The 13,446-nt window shown below is 37.5% G+C and overlaps 1 non-coding gene across 1 annotated transcript; it reads left to right on the top strand.

Annotated features, from left to right (window-relative positions):
• The first annotated feature begins 809 nt into the window (after positions 1-809).
• Positions 810-912, top strand: LOC150018008 (U6 spliceosomal RNA). Its single transcript, XR_016509440.1, has one exon. It is a non-coding gene; the product is annotated as a U6 spliceosomal RNA (small nuclear RNA).
• The last annotated feature ends 12,534 nt before the right edge of the window (positions 913-13,446 follow it).

Genomic DNA, 13,446 nt, shown 5'->3' with positions numbered 1-13,446 from the left:
AAACTGAGACAGATAGCTGAACAAAACTGGCTGAGCAATTCACAGCTGGATGCAGAAGATCGCCAATGCAGAAACCCCTGGGTGCCTAGCAACAGGCAAAACTGGCGCCAGGCCTCACCCCCAGGCTGGCCTTTCCTCCCTGGGAATGTTGCTGCTAGTCACTGGGTTTAGAATCCCTGACCTTTCCTTTTTAGAGATAACATCTAGGCCTCAGTGGTATTTCAGCTCCAGGCCCAGAAAAGCAGCAAAACCAGGCAGGGGACAGGAGGACTAGCTGCAATGACTAATAACTGGCGCCAACCAATCAATGGAGATCAGGACCCTGTAATGATACACCTGAAAGCTGATGAATATTCTACTGAGATACTCCCTAAGACATCCCCAAACCCCCAGCCTTTAAACCTCAGTGATCACTCTCCCTCCTTTCCCTTCCCCCTCTTCTTCTCCAGCAGGCGTACATCTCCTAAACTCTAAGGGACCCCATGAGATTCACAAGCAGGGGAGCAATGGCTAGAGGCAGCTCATCCCAGGCTAACCCCCTTAACCTGTCCCCAAGAACCCCATTTTCTCTGACTCTCCAGTGAGCTGACAGTAGCCCCACCTTGGCTCACTTCTTTCCCACGACGTTTCTAGAGAACCAAACCAGCCCCGCCTGGGCCCTCTCCTGTTGCTTCTTCCACCCTAGGCCCTTCCTTGTTTCACTATCACCAGTTTTAATAAACGTACTCTCAAAGTCACCTGGATTTATGTTGTGAAATCCTTCCTGCATGAAATCAAGAGCCCATATACTAGAGGTGCCTCCAGGCTTGGTTCCTGTCCACTCACACGTAAACTAAAACTGTAATGATACAGAGGTTAGTATGCCCCCCACACAAAGATGACAGGCAAATTTGTGAAGCATTTCATATTTGTAACAAAATAATATTAAAAACAATTTTTTTAATAAAGCACAAAGAAGTGTGGACAAAAAAGGGGCCACCTGCTAAACCTGAGAAGCTCAGAGGGGCACCTGTGTGGCGGGCCTTACAAACTCGGAGACTGAAAGTAGCCACACGGGGTGGTCTGAAATTAAAACTTCCTAACTAAAAGCAAATTGTGGTGGGTAGTCGTGTCCTAGGCCAGTGTCTTCCTTGACAAAGGTCAGTTTTTACCTTAATTGAGCCTGTCTATTGCTTTTTTGCAACTATTTATGATAACATACCTTTGGAACGTCAAGGTAATCCCCTTTTTTCCAGACCACTCAGGGCAAAATCTCCCACTAGAGCAGGCGACCACGGAACCCCTTATTGTTAGCTAGCTACCATCTCTCTGTGCTGTAAATGGTGAGTGTTAATTAGCCTTACCCACCAATGTAAAAGGAGTGTCTCTCCATTTTACCCTTTATTCAATCTCAGAGATTTCCCCACTTTGCTTTCTCCTGCCTCCCTAATCTACCACCGATAAATTTCATGTAACCCCCTTTATGTCTTCTCCTTTGATTCTAATGTATAAAATAAAATGCAAAACTGCCATTCTCTGGAGCATTTTCTCCATCTGTTGAGATTTTGCTTCCTGACAATTGTCATCAGTTTGGCTCAAATAAACTCATAAAAATTCTCTGTAGGTTTGGGTCTTTCTTACATTGACAGAAGAAACCAAAAGCCTATAATCCTACAGCCCAGATATTACCTCTCTCAATATTTTCATTACCTATCCTTCTTGTTCTTTTTCTCTCATCATATATGTGTTTATAAAATTGAGATCATTTTACACATACTGCTTTTTATCTTGCTTTTCCTTGCTTGATATAATGGAAGTATTTTTACTATCTAAATCCATTTTAACTTAAGTCCAATTTAAAAAAAGATGTTGACATTATCCTAAAGGTCATACACACAGGCTTATTATGATTTTGCAGCTAGACTTCAATTAATATGGTAGAGAACTTCTTAAATATAATGCAAAACTTAAACATCAGAAGTATACAAGGACAATTCAGTAACTTAAATATGGTGCCTTCAACAGAAGTAAAATTAAGGAAATCTGTGTTTTTGTGTGCAAGCAATTGAAATTAACCTTGGCTAACACAAGCAGAGGAGAATTCATTGGAAGGGTATTGGACAGTTCAAAAAATCAATGAGAGGCCTGGAGGAGAAGATTCAGAAAATGGGCAGAAGCCAAGGAACCTTAGCCACAACCCAGGCAAAAACAAAGGAGCAGCCTGGTTAGGACCCCGACAGAGGTCACACCACAGGACATGACTGACAGGATACACAGCACCATTGTAGATTCTTGCTACTTTTGCTATTACAAGTAACTCTAAACTGTGTCTGCATCTGTGTGTAACTCCCTCAAGGTTCAAGGCTTTGGACTGCAGAGTCCAAATCCTGGAGCCTAGATAAGGTGCCCTTACCCTGGCTGCCCCAAGCCAGGGAAGGGGAAGATCAACCTTCATTGGTTTCAATAGTGGAAGACAGACCCCTGTGTCCCACTAGGGTTGCACACAATAGGGAATTACTCCTACATAGATGGTAAATGGGAGAGGAATACGTATATATTATGTGTTTTACGTGATACTACATATGTATATAGAGAGATAGTGTAGTTGGGAGAGGAATACATAGGTAGATAGAGATCCAGTCTTAACATTTATGACAAAAAAATTACTATACGATCATGACCTAATCCTTGACTTTTAATATTCTTCTCTAAATTATGAGAACAATACTTGCTCCTACTAGCTTCACTGATATATTGTAAAGATAAATAAGTTAATATCTTCTAATGACACTGAACACCTTTGGGGAAAAAAATGCATTATAGATACAAGTTATTTTAATCGAGGAAACTATAATTAGTAAAGATCAAATCTGCTGTGCCTCAGACAAAGATGACAATAAATGTTTCTAAGTCAAAGATACTGGAAACTATTTTCAGGCAGTTTACTCTAACAACAGTACTATATATAAACTTAATTCTTAAAACTGCATTAATTTTGAATTAACTTTTTAAACTTTGTTCTTATAAAATACAGTTCCAGGGCTTGGAATTAGAGAGAAGAAAGATGCATAGACTGTCCAGTTGGTTGGATCTGTTACATTAATTTCACAATCTGTGAAGGAGTGAATTGCCCCCTTGAATGGTAATGGAAAATTAGTTTCTTTATTTCTTCATTAAGGCTGTGGGAGGAAAATTAATACTCTCTTCGGCTTTTCCAAATTAATAGAATATGTCTTTATTAAAATGATGAATGTACATGCCTACTCTCTTTTTGGTTGAGAGACTCTCTAACTCACAGAATAACTGAACTTAAAGCTGAGACTTAGAAATCATCTTGTTAAGGAAACTGAGATTCAGTAGGACTAAATTAGTTACCCAAGGTCACACAATTAATTAAGGACAGAGTAAGACGAAGCTTTGGTCTCTGACTCTTAATCCAGTGCTCTCTCAAATTCATCAAGCTATTTAAAAAGGTGGAGGGGGATTTATTATACTTTTCATATTGTTAGTGTATGGAATGTTTTTGGTTCCTATGCCCTGAGGTATAATAATCCCTTATGCAAAATAAAAGAAATTTTGTACCTTTTTGTGAGGCTCAGAAAGAAATAGAACCCCTATCTTGGAAAAGATCAGCCTTGGGCAAAATGTGAAGTCCAGTCTTTCTTCAACCACCCCCTTCCCCATTTTATATTCCTACGCAAACCCAGGTTCCCAGTTAACTTACTCCTCATCCTACTGCCTTCTTCATGAAAACTCCCCTGAGATTTTATTTTACTATTTCATACATAAACAGTATGTGTGACACACACAAACACACACACACACACACTCACTCCTGGATGTACCCACCACCCATTTTAGGAAACAAAACATACCATCAGTGCCCTGGCCAGGTAGCTCAGTTGGTTAGAGCATCGTCCCAATATGCCAAGGTTATGTGTTTGATCCCCAATCAGGGCACATACAGGAATCAACCAATGGAGGCATAAATATGTAGAACAAGAAATTGATGTCTGTCTGTCTGTCTGTCTTTCTCCCTCCCTCCCTTCCTTCTTCTCTCAAATCAATTTTAAAAATTATTTTTATAAAACATACCATCAGTATACTACCTCTTCTCTGTCCCTCCCTGGTAGCATCTTGTCTCCCATGCTCAGAAGTAATTAACCACTCTCTTGCCATTTCTTTCTTTTCTATCATTTCCTTGCTTTTCTTTATGGTTTACTACATGCGAATGTACCTCTAATCAATGCATTGTTTAGTCTGTGCATGCTTTTAATCTTTCTATAATTAAAATAAGCATAAATATGTTCCTATAGCTTCCTTTTCAGTCAACATTTCATTTGTTTAAAATTGTTATGTTGCTTTAATGTATTTATTTTCACTGCTGTACTGCATGTCATTAGATGAATACACCAAAATATATTTACTCATTCTTCTGTTGCTAGCCAACCCTTTTTATTTTTTATTTTTGCTCTTAACAAACAACACTGTCAAGAATATTCTTGTACCTCTATCCTGTTGCATGGAGGTAAGAGTACTTCAGAAGTGGAATTGTTAAGTAGTAGGTATAGCATCTCCAAATCTGAGATAATGCCAAATTGTTTCCTGAAGTTATTTTTATCAATTTTATGCCACATAGCAGTGATTATGAATTTCCATTGACCTACATTCTTGCTAACACTTGGAAGTGTCAGTTTTTAAATTTCTTCTAAATAGTTTTATTTTACATTTCTCTAATTAGTAATAATATAGAGCGTGTTGTCACATATTTATTGGCCATTCTGATTTCTCTTCTACACATTTTTATTGAGTTGTTTGTCTTTGTCTTCTTAATTTGTAAGAGGGTTTTTTAAATGCTATATTTTGAATACCAATTCTCAGTTATCTGTTTGAAAATATTTATTGTTTGTGAATTATCTTTTCAAATGTTTTCATTATGTTCTTTACTGATAAAATTATTATTTTATTTATCAACATTATTCTCTGAAGATGTACTTTTATTTAAGAAAGCATCCCCTTCCTTGATGCTGCATAGATATTTTTCTGCATTTGTTTCTAACTGTTTTAAACTTTTGCTTTATACATGTCAGTGCTTAAACAACCTAAAAGTTATCTTCATACATCATATGAGGACTGAATTTTTTCCCATACGGATAGCCAACTGTCTTGTTATCATTTATTGGAGAGCCCTTTTATCCTAATGATTTTCAATGCCATATCTATTCAAATATTTTGTCATAAATTACCTATGTTTATTTTGTTGGCATCTATATTCTGTTCCATTTATCTATTAGTCTAGTAGATAATATCTTAATATCTTAATCACTATGGCTTTGAAAGTCATGTGATAATCAGGCAAGGCAACTCTCCCTCCAACATAGCCTTCTTGAGGAGTATCTTGGTTATTCTTGCCCTCCTAATTTTCCAGATCAGTTTGAGAATTATTGTCAAGAGTCCACAAATCCGTCCGTCGGCAGCCGTCCGTCTCGAGAGACGATGGTGTAGCTTCTTAAGAGTCTATCTGCACCGCCGAGAATGGTTGTGCAGTCCGACTCGGGAGTGACACGGTATCTGTCTCCTCCCGTGTTGAATCAACATCTTGCGATGACGCTGGAGTGTCCTCTCCAGTGAAGCTGAAGCTACAGAGCCTGGGCAGGGTGATATGGAGGGTCTGCTGTTGCCCATGCAGCAGACCCCCCCTCTCTTCGCGGCTGAAGGGTCCAAGGGAAAGACGGAGTCAATACAGCTTGGCTTCAGGTGCGCCGCAGGAGTTGCCGGTGTTGACTACAACGTCAAACCGCCTTAGGGACTCCGGCTCTGGATTTTCTGTCGGGGTTTACTCCCTTAGCCTTTCCCCTGAAGAGGTATGCCGCAAGGCAGCGGAGGTTTTTTGGGGTCAGAGTTTTCCTTCTCTGATGTGCCCTGACTGGAAGATCGAACCAGCGACACTTAGCTCACAGGCCGACGCTCAATCCACTGAGCCAAACCAGCCAGGGCTCAGTCCACAAATAAGCTTGTTGAAATTTTTATTGTATTGCACTGAATTAGGGAGAATCAAATCTTTCTCCTCTTGTATGTGTTATTTTCTACACTTATTTTAGTCCTTTTTATTTCATCCAGCAATGTTTAATAATTTTCCCCATAAAGTTTATGTACCTACTTGGCAAAATTTCTTTCTAGATCTTTTTCTGTGTGAAGTGCCTTATATTTTGCTCTTAGAGTCAACATTCACATTTAAGTTATCCCAAATGGCTTTAACCAGGAGCTGCAAATTTTATGATCTATGGAGCCAGGTAGAAAGACCGAGTGTAAGACAGTAGCAATGATGAAGACTAGAGGTCCTATACTCAGCTCCAGACGATTGTTACCCAATGTTACCAGAACTTTCAACTATTCTAGACTTGCTAGAAATTCTCTGATGTTTAAAACAGTAAATAGGTTGCCCGTTTCAATCATCCTCAGAGATTTAAAATAATGAATGATAAGTGAAACATCAGGCTTAAGCCAGCAGGTGAGATAGGACTTCAGACAGCAGAAAGAGAAGCATTCCACTAGGATGGCTATACTTTGAAAAGACAGACAATAACAAGTGTTGACAAAGATGTGGAAAAATTGGAATCCATTGCTAGTGAGAATGTAAAATGGTGCAGCCATTTTGGAAAACAATTTGGCAATTCCACAAAAAGTTAAGCAAGGTTACCATATAATCCAGCAAATCCACTTCTAGACATACACCCAAGAAGTGAAATATATACATCTGTTCCAAAATTTGTAAACGAATGTTCATTACAACATTATTCTTAATAGTCAAAAAGTGGAAACAACCCAAATATTCATCAAATTATGAATGGATAAATAAAATAAAATTTCATGGTGGTATATCTGCACAATGGAACATTATTCAGCCATATAAAAGAATGATGTGCTGACACATGCTACAACATGATGAACCTTGAAAACATTATGCTAAGTGAAAAAAGCCAGTCACAGAGGGCTACATATTGTTTGTTTCCTTTATACAAAATGTCCAGAATAAGCAAGTCCACAGAGACAGAAAGTAGATTAGTAATTTCCAGGGGCTGGAGAGGGGAGAATGGAGAGTAACTGCTAATTGGCATGAGGTTAACTTGGGGTGGGGGGTGTTAAAAATATTCCAAAATTAAATAGTTGCCATGGTTTCACAACCTTGTGAAGATACCAAAAACACTGAATTGTACATGTTAAAAGTATGTATTGGGCCTTCCTCCCAAGTTAAAATCTGCCAACATAAAACTCATTCTGATTTTGAGATTAAATAAATCCACCCATAACTAAAAAAGAACCTTTATGTTTGTTTGTTTGCTTTTGACAGTAGCACCTTTTTGTTTTTCTTTATTAGAATGCATCTCAGAAATCTTCATGGTTCTTCACATAAAGATTTCTTGAGCCAGGTGTGTGGACTGTCTCCTTCTGGCCCTTCCACCAGTAAGCACAGTAGCCTTCCTTCTCTTTGCCTGCTCAGGCTGGCAGGCTGCATTTCAGGTTGTTCCAGATGATCCAAGGCACTAACAGTAGCACCTTTGATATTGTATATTTAGCAAGACCTATCTTTCCAGATGGGATGGAAAAAGTTTTATAACATCTTTTTTTCTATTAAGAGACTATAACTTATTTTGCTTTATGTTGCCATGATTTTTTTTTCTTTTGTGGTATTTCTAAAAAAGAAATGGCCTAAGTGTTTCCTCCAGGTTCCTACTTAAATTCGCACCCAAACCTGCTGCCTTTGCTGTGAAACCCAGTCTCTCCTACCTCCCCAGGGACCTCGTTCCCAGCCTCATCTCCTTAAAATCACAGGGACCTACTGCCTTGATGTACCTGTAGTTTCCTCAAATAATCCAGCCCTCTTTGGTCTCTGTGCCTTTATGCATCATGTGCTCTCTGCATGGAAACTCCTTTTGGAGTGAGGGTAGCAATGAATATGAAAAGGGGTTGCTGGCTATATTTTGGGGGCAGTACTAAACAGACTTGCTAATGAATCATATATGGGTTAGGAAGGAAGGAAAGATCAAGGATACCTATTCAGTTTCTGACTTTAGTAACTTTTCAGATAGTACTGCCATTTTCCAAGTTTGGGAAGACCAAGGCGGTGAAGGACCAAGTTCAACATGATAACTTTGAGCTGTCTATGAGACATCAAGTGGAGATATCAAATATGGCTATATTAGTCTGAAATGAGATAATATGTGTCTAGAAAACAGAGGAAAGAATTGTGCTAGAAGTATAAATCTGGGAGTTGTCAGCACATAATATTTAAAACCATGGAAATGAACACAATCCCTCAGAGTGTAAATGTTTCCAAAGAGTGCTCAATAAGTGTTAGGTTGTAACAGGTTGAACCATAATTTATTTAACAAATCTTTCCCCCACCTCTTTTATAAAAATGTGTTCCCAATGTTTTGTGTTACTCATGATTAATTTTTATATGCTCCACAAATATTTATAATACTTTTTTTCTAATAGCAAACAGCTTTTCAAGAAAGATCCCTACTCAGAACAGAATTCAATTGTCAAAGTCAAGCAGATAGAGTGACTCTGAACAGTAAAGGGGGTGGGTGAGGGGAGCAGGGCTAAGCGCTGTGTGGGGAGGGGTCAGGGAGATTAATATTTCTGCTCAGCACTGTGGAGAAAGCAGAAATATCCAACAGGGAATTCATCAAGTCTGCTGAGTGCTTTTCAATTTTTTAAAAAAGCCTCTCTTCCATCTCCCCTACACAATCTTTAGTAAATTCAGCACTGCACGTGGCTTGTCTACAGTGAAATAAATGCTGATTCCTGACTCAGGCAAGTAACAAGAGAAACTGCACAACCAATAACTGGGCTGCATTTTTGGGTTTGCTCTCATTTCTAATATCAATGCAATGAACACCATTGGAGCTACATCTTTGCATATGTTCAGGATGACTTCCTTGGAATAAATTTCTAGGCACTGGATTAAAAAGAACAGGTCATTTTAAAAAGTTTTTATACATATTGCCAAATTGCCCTCCAGAAAAGTTGAACTAATGTATCACCAGCAAAGTATTAGAGTGTTCATTTCCTTACACATACACTTTAATCTTTATCAAATTAATGGGGGGAAATGGTAGCTCACTTTTAATGTGGCTTTATTACCACCACTAAATTTTTTTATCACCTTAAATAATCTCCTTGTTTCTAATCTTTCTCCACATCAATTCCCTCTGTGTGCCACTGCCAAATTAATCTCCTTATCCTAGGGGTCTTATACCACTATTCCCCATTCAAAAATCTTCAATGACTTTCCTACTATCTACTGAATTAAGCACAAACTCTTTAGTCTGTCATTTAAGATACTCTGCAATATGGCCTCATTCCATATTTCCAATCTTATTGTAGCCTCCACTTTCCTACACCTGCCCTATGATCCAGTCAAAATTATATAGTCATTATTTGGAACATGACCCATTATTTCTCATAATAATAGTCCAGTGATGAAAATTCATGTCATGAGTGCTTTAAATGTCCCATACCCTGTCCATAGCAGATATTGCTCATTAAACATAATCCTCTTCCCCACTGAGCTGGGATATATTGCAACACAGTGCTTCTGACAGACACCAGCAATGAACTGCAATTAGCACTTGAGGAGAAACTAATTTGCCATCTCCATAATAGTCCTTTCACCTAATTGGCCTTCACCTCAGCTCCTCTTCTTGAATTGTTCCCGTAAGTTGAGGTTCACTTCAAATGTTGCCTCTTCCAGAAAGTCTTTCCTGATTTCACTGCCCACCTCCAATTCTCTAAGCACATTACATGGCTCTTACACTTCTTAGTTCATTTTGCCTTGTTGTGTTACTTGTGTACTATCTTGTCACTTTTTAAAATTTTATTTATTGATTTGAGAGAAAGAGACACCAGTTTGTTGCTCCACTTATTTGTGCATTCATTGGCTGCTTCTTGTATGTGCCCTGACTGGAGATCAAACCCACAACCTTGGCTTATTGGGAAGATGCTCTAACCAACTGAGCTACCTGGCCAGGGCCTCTTCTGTCCCTTTTGAACCATATATGTCTTAAGACAATAATAGCAGTCAAGACTTCAAATTCAGGAGCCAGAAGGTCCAAGTTTAAATCTTGGATCTGTCCCAACCAGCTGTGGGCACTTGTGCTCACATCTTTGAGGTGCAGTGCCATCTTCTGTAAAATGGGTGTGATAATTGGACCTACCAGAGCAAGTTGTGACGATGCAACGAGCAAATCCAAGTCAAGTGCTTAGCTAAGGGCCACACACTTATTAAGCCTTTAGGAATACTACATATTTCTCAAAAACTTAAACAGAGTTATTGTTTGGCTTGGTAATTCCACTCCTATGGGTAAACCTAAGAAATTTGGAAACACAGGCTCACACAAAAACTTGTACATGACTGTTCACAGCAGCATGATTCATAATAATAAAAAATGGAAGGATCCCAGGTGTCTATAAAGGAGGAATACACAAAATGTGGTATATCCACATAATAGAATATTATTTGGCCATAAAAAGGAATGAAGTGCTTATACATGATATAATATGAATGAAACTTGCAAACATTATGCTAAGTGGAAAAGTCAATCACAAAAAAAAATGTATTGTATGGTTCCATTTATAAAAAATGTCCAGAATAGGCAAATCCATAATGACAGAAGTAAGTTAGTGGTTGCCAGGGGGGAGAAGGAGGGGGAATGAAAAGTGATTGATTAAGGGGTATGAAGCGTGTTTTTGGAATGATGAAAATGTTCTAGAATTGGATAGTCATGATGATTGGGCAATATTATAAATATACTAAATCCCACTGTATCATACACTTAAAGTGGTTAAAAATTACGAATTTTTTGTTATGTGAATTTTATCTCAATTTTTAAAATGTTACTTGTATTGCTATTTATCTTTGTCTCCCCTAAAGGGCTTAAGAAGATATCATTAAGAAAGTGCTCTTTTAAGGGAAAAACATTTAACATGTTTTTAAATGTAAAAGTAAAATGATTCAAGTAATGTCTATAAATTATAGTGATTACAATTTACATGCAGAACCAACCATAGATAAATGGTAATTTATTGTTCCATACAAATTCCAAGAACAGACTAAGTCCAACTAAAACAAACAGTTCCAGCCACCTTGGAATTACACTTGGCTAAAATACTAATAAAAACTCAATCTTGGGATTACACTTGGCTAAAATGCTAATGGAACACTCAGAAAAGAAAAACTATAAATAATTAGTTAGTATGTAAAAAAGAAAGCTAATTAAAACAAGAAGATGTTTTTAAACTATTTTTTAAATGTTAATATCCTCTGTTGACAAGGAGAAATTATGGTCTTGCTTGTCATTTTCCATTTTATGTAGGTGGGCATATATATTTTTAACCCTTTCTGGAGGCCAATTTGACAGCATTTATAATACATACATATATTTATGCCTAGAAAAAAACCTGGAATGATGTACTCCAAGTGGTACATTTAAAAGTGGAATTAGTGATTTTTTCTTGCTTGTCCTTATCCCTTACATTTTTCTACAATAAATATAAGGATTGCTTTTGTAATAGAAAATAATAAGCTTTCTTCCTTCCTTCCTTCCTTCCTTCCTTCCTACTTTCTCTCTTCTTTCTCTCCTTTCTTGTTTTCTTACTTCCTTCTTTCTTGCTTTCTTGTATTAGGCACAAAAAAGTGCTACAAAATCCAGATTTAATGAGGATGCAGCAGAGCGCAACACACTCATTTGAGGAGGGTATTGGAGCGGTCTTGGCTGCGAACCACTGGTCTGGACCATCTCAAAAGTTGCTTCCAGCTCTGATACCGATTCTAACTTTCTGATGAAAAATGAAAAAGTCACAAGGAGAAAATGGAACACTGAAGACAGAAAAAGTTGGAAGAGAGGAGGTGATGTGGAAATACCCTCTAGTCAAAGACCACCAGGAATAAACCTATAGTTGAACAAGTGGAATGGCTCATTGCAACAAAGGAAAAGGCATAGCATGGAGAAGGGGAATGGCAAGGGACATCTCAGTAAAATAGGTGAGAAAGGTCTGAGGCTTGTGTTACATGATTTGGGGGTGGTTTCAAGGACCTAGGCCTTTGTTTTGAATTGGATACTATCAAGAAATGACACTAATTTCATAATCAGGCAACTTGATACATCTTCTCTAGAAAGAAGAAAATCTAGACTAAAACTAAAGTTGTAAATAATAAGGAACTTTTTACAGCTTTCATGTAAGCTAGTCATTCATATTATCTAAGTTCAAGCGCTTTTAGGTCATTTTTGATGTATGGTTACTACTCATGTTTTATCTGAGTTCATACATGATTATGGAATTTTTTTTGTCTTGATCTATTATAGTCAGAGTGGCTTTGTCTGATCTTGGTGTTCCATGAAATTGTTTATACTTAACCAGAGAAGGCCTAGCTGTGTCAGGCTAGCTCCTTAATGCAGTGAATGCTTTTCCATCTCTCTGTGCAAAGTCATACTGGTTAGAAGTGGTGATTTGTTCCACCTAAACAGTGATAGTTATAAGAGTAAATCTAATATAGAGAGAGTGCTTATTATATGAACAAACACTGATAATTACCTTATTCCATTCCAAACAGCTCTGATGAAGTAATAATCTGTCTTCATTTGTCACGTGAATAAACTCAGTCATGGGGAAAAAAGAAAAAAAATAAAAGAAAATAATAAAAATATTTCTTAACTTTTTGGAAAAGTCATAGGGGCAAGAGGAACCAGTTCACTTTGTTGAAGTTAACATGTTAATTTTTTTAAAGTTTTATGAATAAACTAGGACTGTATTGAGCTTCTTAGTGGTATTCCTAGAAAATGATAAGTAGGCAAAATATAGGAATAACATGTGCAATTAGACAGTGACTCAAGATCATCACGAGATTGACTTATGAGATATTATCTTTACAAATCAGCAATGAGAAAGTGCAATAGTTAGTTAAATAAAAATGGATTAGGCAATAATCTCCTGTAGTGTTTAAGAACACGGTTTCCACGCTTATTAAAGTGAGTTGCTAAAATTGCTTGTAAAGTGGTTATTTCAGTAGTGGACAGAGAATGCCTTTTGTACTACCCACTTCTCAAGACTACATGTACCTAGCAAAAAATGAACCTCATTTTACTTTTCGTCTCTTTGATTATTAGTAAAACTGAACATTTTCTAAGGTTTATTTATTGGCTATTTGTATTTCCTCTTTTGTAATTTGTCTATTTATGTGCTATATTTGTTTTCTTTATTTTTTAAGATATAATTCTTTTTTTAAAGATTGTACTTATTTATTTTTAGAGAGAAAGGAAAGGAGAAAGAAACAGAGGGAGAGAAACATCAGTGTGTGAGAGATACATCTATCAGTTACCTCTTGCACACCCTCAGCTTGGGACCTGGCCCACAACCTAGGCATGTGCCCTTACTGGAAATCGAACTAGTGACCTTTCTGTT

This window comes from Furipterus horrens, unplaced genomic scaffold, assembly GCF_987537825.1.
Source record: "Furipterus horrens unplaced genomic scaffold, mFurHor1.1.pri manual_scaffold_2, whole genome shotgun sequence".
Lineage (NCBI taxonomy): Eukaryota > Metazoa > Chordata > Mammalia > Chiroptera > Furipteridae > Furipterus > Furipterus horrens.
The sequence above is the reverse complement of the archived record's forward strand: the minus strand, read 5'-3'. Positions and strand labels throughout refer to the sequence as shown.